This window comes from Prenolepis imparis, unplaced genomic scaffold (assembly GCF_030444845.1).
Source record: "Prenolepis imparis isolate NDT839.2.m4 unplaced genomic scaffold, iyPreImpa1.0 SCAF_12, whole genome shotgun sequence".
Lineage (NCBI taxonomy): Eukaryota > Metazoa > Arthropoda > Insecta > Hymenoptera > Formicidae > Prenolepis > Prenolepis imparis.
In genome coordinates this window covers 6,053,929-6,066,210 of record NW_028141170.1, presented here as the reverse complement: position 1 = coordinate 6,066,210, position 12,282 = coordinate 6,053,929, and the positions used below count along the sequence as shown (strand labels likewise).

Sequence of the window (12,282 nt, the reverse complement as noted above, 5' to 3'; positions counted from 1 at the left end):
GTGCGAGATAACTTATTATAAGTAGCAACTGACATTTACATTTCTCGAAGTGAAGGTGGCGAAATTTTCCGAGGAATGTAAAGTAGTGCTTTTGAAATTATTTAGATTTATGAGGCAAAGTTCTCTTTCGTCGAAAACATTTTTTATCGTAACTATAATTTTATGGCAATTAATTTTACTTTTTTTAAACATTTGATATAAATTTATTCATGGAATTTTTATTTAAAATCTTTTTGACTATAAATTTTATTTTATAACTTCTATATATATTTTTTTAATTGTATCAGATACTAATTTAATCGCGGATACATATTTTTAATAATTATATATTTAATTTGGCGAGAAATATATGTACACTTTTTATTATAAATCTTCCAAGTTAAAATACAAAGTTGAAGGCTCTGGTATTGAATATTTAATTAAAAAGCCCATTTAAATTTTAGTTGTACTAAACCATTGTGAAATCTCTCTCGTGATCTTTTTCCAAAGTATGTGAATTTTTAGAAATAGATACTTGACTAAATGTGATTTTTTCGGATGCTGAAGAAAGATCCCGTTTAGAAGTTTTAGTGGAAAACGGCTTCTGGACTTTTGATAGCCGTTTAAAACTGCTTGGGGAAAATGCGTGAACTGTTTTCAAAGTTTTCGCGGAATATCGTCGGTTTTCAGGTTTTACGACAACGTGGCGTTGTAAAACCCATGTGCAAACGTTTCAGAAATCGCTTTTATAATACGAATAAATTCATCTTGCGAATAAATTCGATTAGTACGAGTGAAACTTTGAACAATGCGAATAAGTTTGGATAATACGCGTACAAATTTGAAAATTTAATTATTACTCTCGAAAGAAATAATATCTTTGTGAGACGAATCTGCGTTTCTAATTGACCGGCTTCGTTAGGGATGGGATTTATTATAAAGGTCGGGGTATAATGTGAATGGCTGTACATCAAAGTCGGGGAAAGTTCACAGGAAATTCGCGCGTCCCACAAAGTCGACGAAACATTTCCGCAGTTCGGATACGTCGCTAAACTGGCGCGGCCTTTCTGTCGCTTGCCATTGCAGTTTCATCAGTTGCAACACTGAGCGAACTTAATTATAATACGAGTGTCGTCAAAGGAAAGCATTCTAGATATACATACTAAGTGAAAGACGCGTAGCATGACATCGCGAGCGAATCGTCCGTGAAACATTTACATATTAACGCGAAGTATTTCGAACTTGTTAATCATATGAATCTTCTTCACTATAATTCTGATTTGACTTTTCCTTAATATGATCTTAATTGCAGAACATAACTACAAATAGATATAATAAAACTTATTCATTATTTATAATTACTTAACATTTGCTTTTGAAATTTTTATTTGTACTATTTTAGGAAATATATCCTTTTAAATTCATAAAAATAGTTTTAGTTTAAAAAACTGAAGAACAGTGTGATTTTATTTCTTTGGATTTCTCTCTAATTATATTTAAGAAAGAATTCAATTAGATAAAGAAGAGAGAAATGAAATCATTTTTAAAAAATGGCTTTAAGACGCGTTTTGGGGAAATAATCCTTTGATCTTTTCCAAAATGTTGGAAGCTAAATTATTTCTTAGTAAGTCCCAGCACGGCATTTTTTTCTCTTTGCCACTTTTCTCGTGTTGTAAAAGTTTACTGCGTAACTTTGAAGCAGTTTAAATCACTCGTAAAGAAACTTGCGCATTTAAGAATTAAGAACAGCCTGAGCGGGAATACCGTAATATTACGCGATTAGTAACGCTGTACGTCCTGCAAACTTCTCTAATTTCGTTTTCTTTTGTTGCAGGGATCTCTGACCTACGCCGGGGCTTTCTTCATCGGGTAAGTCTCCAAACATTCTTATTCCCGAGAGTCAATTCTCGGTCGGAATTACTTCGCCTTCTTGTAGAGCCGGCTGATCTTAGAAATGCCTCCGGGCCTTCTTTTATAAAATTACAAGCTTGTAATACAGGCTTGCAGCACAAGCGTACAAAGACTGCGGCCAAAGAAATATTCCGAGAGATACAATTTTTTTCTGATATTTAAATTAAAAATTTCAAGTATTTGCAGGCAAAACATTTAATAGATAATTTTAATAGCTAATTTTATATATTAAAATATTACTAGCGCGTTTTAAGTTTTTTTATTGACTAGAATTTTAATCAATATATGAAATAAAAGCCTAATTTCACGTGTTGATCGATAATACTTGGGAAAAACTTCTCGCGTTGCAGATTTTATCGTTGTATTTTTTCCGCGTGCGTACGCGCCCAGATTTGTGATGAGCTTCACGTTCGCGAGCGGCAATAACTAAAATTAATAAGCGCGAATCTATATCTGTCAGAACGTGATAAACGAGGCGTGCGTGCGTGGGTGCATACGCAATCACTTATCGATCGCGTATTGCGGGTCGGTCGAGATGCTCCTTGACGGGTTCTCTCGCAGGACGAGTGCTGCATCGTGCGATGAAAGAACCGATCGGTTTGCTCGCATCAGCCTGAAGTGACAGGTCGATCGTTCACAGGATTTCGCGATTCCATATATTGCGGCGACAATTCATTTGCTCGCGTTTTTGAATACATCGATCGATGTTCGGAAGTATCAATGAGATAAAACATGTAGATTTAACATTAAGTATTTACATAAAATATTATTTTAATGATATTTTAAGAAAAAATTCTCCCGGAAGTATATATTGAATCTTTTATTCAATAAAAATACTAAATTTAACGAGGAGTCAAAAAATACTTTACGCGCACATTTGAAAATATTCTAATAGATCTCTACATTTTTCTTAATGCAATATTCTAATACGATTAGGACAAAAAATCATTTTAAGATGTCAAAAATATTTCGCACTGTAGTTTAACTCATTAAGTGGATAAACGCGATAATAACGAAAGAGAAAGAGAAATATGATTTTGTCTTCTCACTTAGAGAACGTCATTAGTTGGATAAAGTTTTTTTTTTTTGCAAATTTTGCAATGCATTAGGTATCAAACGCTAAAGTATTTTTTTCTGACCCTCGAGTTGGAGAGAGACTCGGCAATCTGACAGTTTGATCACGCACATACTCGGTTCATTGGGCTGTTTGCCCTACGGCTTGATTAATTGCCAAGCGCAGGAAATGTACGACGGTTGTTGCCAAAATTTTTAGACGCATTACATTACACTTTGGTTTTATCCCGGTTTCTCAATCTTTCTAAAATGATCGGGCACTTTAGAATATCGGGGAGAATATTGGCGGAACACCAATAAGCACAGATGTACACATACAATATATATACATATTTATACATCACTTATTACATGCAATTTTATAATTATTCTTGACCAATTTTAATTTGCAAGCATAATTAAAATTCGCATTAAAAAATAAATATAAAGAAAATTATTTTTTATAAATTAATTCATATAAAATATCAAAACTGCATTTTTACGAGAATGCAAAGTATTTATTTCTTCGTCATAAATTAATTACACACAATGTGACTTTTGAATATATACGACGAGAGAGAAAGAGAATCCCCCTCCCTTTGAAAGAAAGTCTAATATAAATGATTACTTAGATACGACTTAGTTCATGGTTGTACGAAGTGCAGCGGGATGTTGAATTGCAACTTCGCATGTCTCGTAAGCAGCGTAGCGATTATTAAAGTAGGCCTTCGACATGATTATCCGAGCGCGCTTATGCCATATGCATTTTATGATTTATAGCTATTCATTATTCTATCCAATCATTCTATAACGTGATATTAATCAAAGTGTGACATTAAATTTTTAAAGATTATAAAGAAGCATCTGAAAAATATTTAATGGCAATTTTACACTGCGTTGTAACAATTTAATGAATTAATATTACATTTCCTAGTCAATTTCCGGTTAATTGACTACAATTGGTTATTAAATTAATTACAATATTAATATATTTGTGCGGTTTATACGCACAATGTGCAATGGCATTTGTAATATCCCGTTATACGCGTAAATTAAGTCAAATTAATGTGACTTGGCGAAAATTTATTGTAATTAATTATACACCTATCGGTCAAAGAGAGAGACAAATGACTGCCCGTAAAGTTTAAGCCGTGAAAATGATCGTCCTGAAAGGGTTAATATGGCGCACAGGTAAATGATGGGTTTGCGTAGACCCCGGGTAATTGCTAATGTTTAGGAGCTGGTTGCCCAGCTGACATTATCCTTCGTTAAGGCGCAGCAGCTCCTCTGGAAAGGGTGGAAAGAGGATAATGCCTCTCGGCGAGGCGTAATTATAAGCAATAGCCCTCTCGAGGATTAACAGTCTCGCAAAGCTTTAAAGCTTTAAAGGAATGTTGCTTTTTGGTATTATTAAAGATACGTTGATTTTAGTCTCTGCAACTTCGCGGCAATTACTTTTTTACGATATTTCTTTTTCTTCTCTATGTAATTCTCAAGTTTATCTTTTAAAGTACCTAATTTTTAAATTTCTGGAAATTATTTTTTTCGCTATTTAAGTTTCTGCAAACTTTCATTAAGGTGTCATCATTTCCGTACGAAATTTTAAAAAGAAGATAAAGAAAAATACATAATTATAAAAATTCGTGGAAGATTGTTTACTTAAAATGTAATAATGTCGATCGATTCAATTGATTTGGCGACGTGTCGAATTAATAATCGGGGACACATTTGCGAGATCAACCTTATGCGATATTCTTTTCTCACCTATAAAATACTCTAGTCGACGATCATTTTATCGTCGACGGATTTTCCTCGTTCGCCATAACAGTTCGATAAATCGAGTCGCGGGCCGCCGGGAATTGTTTTATCGCCTGCCCTTCTTCCACCCTCCTCGTCCCAAGAATCTCCATTCATCCCGCGGAAATGGAGACGCATTTTGCAGGAATGAGATTAAGGACGAGGAACACGGAGCAAGAAAGAGAGCGAGAAAGAGAAAGAAAAAAAAAGAAGAGAAAGAGCTTTCTGATACTTCGTGGCGAACGACCGCGATGAATTTCACCGTCGTTGTCAAAATGGGAGCCAGAATCCGGAAAAAGAAGTAGAATGGGAGGCAGACGAGAAAGGGTCACGAGGGACCAGCATCCCGCGTAGCTGTACGATACGTACAGAAGCAACCACCCCCAAGCCGTGTACAGCGGGGGGAACCCTCTCTCGCCGTAACCCTCGACATCGATGGATGCCCGTAAATCGCTGACCTTTTCTCCGAATGTCGTCCCTCTCTTCTCTCTGCCACCATTGTCGGACGTTCGCCGCAATTTTCTTGAGAAATTCCCGTCGATCCTCTTCGCTTTTTCTCTCTCTCTTTCTCGAGCTTTTCGCGCTTTGATCCTTGCGACGCGATTTGTCGATGCACGTCGCAACGAAACTATCGATATTGCGAGAGAAGATGTGTATCGCGCTTATTATATCGATTCCATCTCGAGAAATGATGATGATCTTTTCACATAAAAGGAGAACATGCAAAAGAATAATAGTTCGTAAAAATAGAATGACGTGCGATTGAGATATACAAAGGTTTCTGCAAAAATATACATTGCGTTAGAGAACACCGAGATATATCCGTAACTGTCTTAAATTTGATCGGAACAAATGGATCGAATTTACATTCAAGAGAAATTAATGGATATTTTCTTTTAATATGAATAATTATATTTGATTCTAAAGCTGCCGAAATGTAAAGTAAGATGTAAATCTAATTTACAATAAGAAAGTCACAGAAACAAAGTCGAAAACTCTTTTCTGAATGATCCGTTCAACTTCGCACATACGTAACATTCTTCGAATATTTTTGAAACATAATATAAGTTATGAAAGTTTCGAACATAAAAAGCTGTTAGGCATCGCTCGCACACGGCTCGCACGGTTCATCGACTTTCACGACTGATCACTCTCTTTGCTCCTCTGGAAGCCGCGGCAAATCAATATCCATCCACTGTTTTCCGTCCTGCTTTTGCCTCTTCCCTCTCTTCTCGGCTTGTTCTGTATTGTATAATAGACACATATCCAATATGCATATATGCGATCTACGTACATATATGATTTTATCACGTAACAACCACACGTCATCATTTTAATGAGAAAATAAAAAAATATGTAAAAAAAACTCTGCACATATATAAAATTAATAACACACATGTCTCAATCTATATAAATATATAAATAATATTATAATTTCTCATTACGATATACTTAATATATTTTTGGTGAGATTTTTAAAATTTTGATAATATAGAAAAAAATGCCTTAATCTTTTCTCTACAAAATTATTTCAAAAATTCTCAATGGATTATCTTAAAATATTGACATATTGACTTTTCTTTAAATTGCCTCTTCTTTAATTTCGCGACATGGAATTTTATATGTTCTCTCACCTTCGTTTCTCTCGATACACTTCGCCTAGCCGAGCCTTCAGCTGAGTAATAATAATGCCATTGTATAATCGATATTTCACGCCGGTTTTATTGGAACGACTTCGCGCCTGACTCGTCGATAAAATTGTGGGTATACTGGGAGGACGCGAAGCAAATATTGGACGAAATAAAACACGTAAAGAGAACAAAAAAACGGCAAAACGACTGTAGAACGTACTGTTTCGCGAAGATTAAAGAGGGGAAAGAGAAATCGCGGTGGTTTCATTTCCGGTGCGGGCAGCTTTCCACGACGACGATTTTTCGAGAAAATGGTGATAACCAAAATGGGTACTTATATACTTAGGGCGTTATTTAAGAGGAAGGGAGATGTAGAAGAAGTAAAAGATGTATGAGATTTAAGGCTAAATATCGAAATTCTCAAGCAGAATAATGATAAAAATCACCCGGTTATCTTTAAACATGAAATATTCACTGTATATTAGATAAAAAATTATTGCATTTTTTTTCAGTATGGTAGTTTTTTTATCAGAAAAATTTAAACTATATTAAATCAATGAGACAATTATTTATTAAAAGTAAACAGGTTATATCACGTAGAGATAAACTTCTGCCGCGAATTTTCTCTAAAAAAAGATCCTGCTGTATCTCTTCTTCATTTATCTCATGATTTCCTTAATTTATAGTTTATTTCCCCCCATAACAATAATTATATTAATGATTTTCGATTATTTCGCTGTACGAGACAAAAAGAATTTGCGACTATGGGATCTGCTGGAATGACATAGTATTCCATTTGGAGTTCTACCCTTGGCGGATAGACAAAGAGAAAAAGAGAGAGAACTAAATACAAGAGGGAAAGACAAAAGGGCCCGTAGGTAATTTCGGTGGATCGTTCGTACGTTCATTTATTTTCCTACTCATTCTGTAACCTTCCCACGGAGAATATCTACCACATTGTTTCTCTCTCCACGTTCGAGCCGCTATTTTCCCTACCGGAACTACGGAGAGAATCGAATAAGTCACGACGCGAGATGCAAATCGCGAAATCTACGGTGTAATGGTCAACAGAGTTATCTGATTCGCCGCTTCGGTTTATTTCGCAATAACTTAATTGCATAGAATTATATTAATCGTACAATTATAAGTGAATAAATACATATATAAATTATTTCTTTAAATTATGATAAAATTATTTTATTCAATTTTTTTCTTCAATGTAGATGTAAGATTGTTCTTGGCTTGCTGTTTGTTAATTAAATATAATGATGTTTAAATCCTCTTCTCCCATTTTTACATTTAATATCTGTCTGTGATTTTAGTTTAATATAGCTGAACTTAAAACACTCTCAGTTAATCGCATAAAACTTAAATTAGACGATATACTTGGCGTTAGATGAAGGTGAGAATATCGTGAGTCGTGTCGTCATATGTTTCGTTTTATTTCTTCACTTCTCACTTTTCTATTATTCGTTGTGCTTTCGAGACGTCTTAAAATCGATCTGTCTCGATGCTCGCCGTTTTACTAGACCATTCGCAACAAATACGTGACCGCTATGAAAACAATTCCGAGAAGAGAGAGAGAAAGAGAGAGATAGAAGCAGACACTCGTTTCTCTTAATCCGTCTTTACGTTCTCGATGAAAGTGCATAAGACAGCTTTACGACGGTCAGATTCGCACAAATAGTCTAGGCTGCCATAAATGTCGCGCTTCCGGCCTCTCGCCATCGCCATTTCGCATCTTTATTTCTTATACGAACGGCTTAACTTGCCCGTATCAGCCTGTAATTCGTCTTTTACGTTTTTGAAATACATTTCACTGCAAAACAGTCTGAGATCGAAGATCAAGATAAATTCTATCCATGATTGAGATACGGTTTAATAATTTATTATATTTGATTAATGAAAATCTTAGATTTTTAATAAAAATTAAGATTAAAAATTATAAAGAAAATTAGAAAAATCAAAACTGATAACTGATAAGAATTTATCAATGCTTCTTATATTCATGCCTCGTAAAAATGTCGAAACTTTGCTTCATGTTTACGTTTCATGTTTATGTTTTGCATTTTCTTTTGACGTTATATCTCCAGAGATTCTTTCGTCTTTCTCGTTGCTTCTATTTGAATCTTATAATTCACTTTTTCCAATAAAACTTTATAAAATATCAAAGCACTTGTTATAAAAATAAGTAAGGAATGTGAGTGCTGAAACTTTGCTCTCAGACTTGTCGAAGTATCAAGTCGCGCATTTCAATAACTTTACGAAGTAACGCGACTTTCGATAATCTATCGCTGTTTATCAGTAGTTCAAAAATAGAAGAACGATCGATGAGTAATACCGATCGACATATCGTCCTCATGATTCACTTGACTCAACTGCGAACAATAATATGCCTAATTAGCTGTTTCCGTGTGAACGCAGATGTGAGTTACGGTGTTATTACGGGACGACGACATTGTCAAGCGCGTTGAGTTATGCACTTTTGTAGTTTTTTTTCCCTCGTTTGTTCCCGGTAACGAGAACTGGCCGTCTCTCGAAAGCGAGGCTCGTCTTTGACGGTCTTTGATGCCGGCTTTCCCAAAGGATTCGGGGGCTTTAATGTCCCGACAATGCGCACCGACGAATAAAAGCCTCAGCCACGATAATTAAGCATTAAATACAGGACGAAAATCCGCGTTCGTTTTCTCAAGTTTTTTCCCGGATAAAAAGGTTACGTTGCGCTAATGAGACACTCGAAAATAGCAGAAGCGGAAATTAAATTATTCGACAGCACTTCTTGCGGAGATATATATATTAAAATAACTTGAATTTATATCAGATTCACAATGCAAAGAATTTCGGAAAAGAAATTAATGCGCAGCTCGTACGAGAATCGATTCAAAGTACAATTTTTATTTAGAAAAATCCAGAAATTCTTGAGGAGAAGACTTCAAACTTCAACATGATACTCAGATGGGGGAAAAGTTATGTGTCGATCGCATGATGAGGCGGAAAGTTGCGGAAAGTGCAATCGGAAGGAAAAGAGGCTGAAAAAGAGATGCTGCGACGCGTGTGAGCTAGGGAAAGTAATTAAAAACTCCATTGTCCTCTTTTAATCACGAGATAACAATGATTGCGACTCTTGTTTCAGTTTAAGACTAGTTTAAAATACACAATTCTCGGGTAAATCGACTTTTAGTAAACTCTCGCGAGAGAGCGGATACTTTTGTAACTAAAATAAATAAATATAAATATAAGTGATAGGCTTTATTAAGCTAAAATAAATAAATTAAAAAAAAATTTCTATATAAAAAAATATAGTAAACCCACACAAGTGATAAGAATATGAAACTTCCATTAAATTACTATATACCCTCGGCGGGAAAGAAAAAGTTTTGTCGATCGCGCGCAGCACGTGCGTGCGTGGAAAATATTGGAAAACGACGAACGTAGAAAAAGCAGCAGGACATTGAGTGTGTGTGTGTGTGTGTGTGTGTATGCGTGCGAGAATGTCGCTCCAAGGTTGCATTATAAGGATCGCGGCCTCCTTTTAAGCTCTTATGGGGCGCAAGATGGAGAGAGGATACGCAATAATACACTTATTTGCATTCTCATTTGTATCGCTTGTGCTCGGGGATTTGAATAGAGACACTATGATTTATGAAAGACCCGTAATAATCTCTTAATCGAATGTCTGATCGTGCCGACTGGCATTATCAGTCGGCATAAAGGTACGGTGATACTACTTGGCAAAAGGTACGGCGAAACTTTTATGCAATCCTTTATCTTTGCTGATTCGCTTTTAATGCGTTTTTTCGTGGAAACAATTTTATATATCCTCTTTATTTAGTCATATATCTTAGTAGTTGATTTGATAAGACGTTTCTCAAATGACTTTCTTTTTTAATAAATTGCTTTATTCACAAGAGACATTTCTATATCATACTTCTTATCAGCTACGCGCGACAGAGTTAATATAAATGGAATTTTATAAAAATAATCATTTCATTATATTCAGGAATTTACGTTGTTTTATCTGAGACATAAAACAGTTAGTATCGAATTTTTTTTTTGTATTTTTGTTTCTCTTTATTTCCAATTGCAATGCCGTATGTATCAATTTATATATGGTTATAAAATGTATATCTTGGCAATAAGCATAAAAAATAGCTAATAGTTGATATCATCCGCGTTTTGACTGCAATTTTGTTTGAACGACCCGGTTGACGAGAATCGAGTTCGATGAGACTTATGTAAACTGTAAAAACGATATGGTCTGATCGATCCCATCAGTAATGCTCTCACGTGGTTAAACACAAATCCTACCTGCAACCACTGTGCCTATGAACTGCATTTGCACGCTCGCAGCAAATATGCACGCGATTAAGCACGAGAAATAATTTAATATCCAAAGTATATGTGAGGCTTCCCGCCCATCCCATGCATCATGATTTCTATCCGAGATTACCATGCGCGTTTCGTAATATAACGGTACATTCTAAACAGCCTTTCACATATATCTTAGAAACGTGTAAGATTTTTCAGATTTTTCTCCGTATATAGAAATAATCTGCTACTAAAACTTGCAACATTTTTTTTTCATTTTTGAACTTATATATTTGTCGAATATTAAACTGATATTCAATTTTGATTAAAATAACGAAATAAAATACTTTATTGAATAATTGTATTGCTACAATGTCGTTAATCTTTTTAATTGTACCTTCAATTTATTATTTGTAATTTTCAGAATTATTTAAGAGAATCTTTAATTCGAAAATAAATCTTTTATTCACAAACTTTTATCGAGAAAAATTTTAAATTAAATTATTTAATTAAAGATTAAAAAATACACAGTTGAAAAAACTTCTCGCGCAACTTTGAGGTCTAATTTCAAGACATTGAAAGTTTGCGTGATTCTTAGCGGTAGCTAATGACAAACAACGGCAGCTGTCATCTTAAATGAGACTGCATCTTTCTTCTGCTCAAATCAAACCTCACGCGAGTAAAAACGCTGGATCTGTAGTTACATGCGAAACACGTGTCGCGACTGAAAGTTTTTAGCCATCTCGCGCGCGTATCCGACAGCCTGAAACATCTCATTCATAAGGCCACATGTGTCTTGTGTTTTTGTCATTCGGTGTAATCGCGAAGAGACGGTCGATCGATGGAAGGCAGATTTGTGCTCTCCTTTCCTCCCTCCCTTTTCTCCTCCATCATCCCTCTTTCTGAGTAAGAGCAGCCGTAAATTGCTAATCAGCTTGTGTTTTGGGATTGATATATGAGCTTCGTATACTTGCTTCATCGAAATTCTTGTTTATTGTTCACATCCAATGGAATATAATTAATAATCGCGTAAACATTATTTCATTGTTAATATGATCGATGTGGAAAAGCCGTCATACATTCATTGATATTGCGCACTTGTTATACAGGCTTCGTGAAATTAAATTTGCTACAATGTCGGTGATCCGATATCCATGGCGATTAAAATATACGTAAAGTTCGAATAATGCTAATGAATTATGCACCAAAAATTTTATCGTGATGCTGCGACAGAATAACATGATTAATGATAAAATAAAGTTCATAAAAGGAGCTATTTATATTATATCAAGAAATTAATTTTTGACAAGAGAGAAAAAAGATAATTTGTTATAAAAAGTTATTAATATGTATGATATCGTTCTCTTTTTTCTTTGAAATTCAATAATATTGCAACTGAACTTTGAAAAAGAAAAAAAGACTAGAAATAGAACGAAATTGTGAAATGTATATTTATTTTATACAGAAACTGATTTCAATTTCTGCAAATGACTTCTTTTTATTATTTCAACAAACGTCCATTATCCGACCGCCCATCCTAATCACATTGTTCTAAATTTTCATCAGAAATATGGAAAGGAAAACTGCCTTTCAGCCGATTGCC

The 12,282-nt window shown here is 34.8% G+C and overlaps 1 protein-coding gene across 4 annotated transcripts in view; it reads left to right on the top strand.

Moving 5' to 3' along the window:
* The window catches only part of Bsk (mitogen-activated protein kinase dJNK), a 149,524-nt gene that overhangs the window by 77,928 nt on the left and 59,314 nt on the right, over positions 1–12,282 (top strand). For all 4 annotated transcript variants that reach the window (XM_083051411.1, XM_083051409.1, XM_083051412.1 and 1 more), the window contains one exon: positions 1,814–1,848. The gene's annotated coding sequence lies outside the window, so the exon portion shown is untranslated. The remainder of the gene's footprint in view (positions 1–1,813; positions 1,849–12,282) is intronic.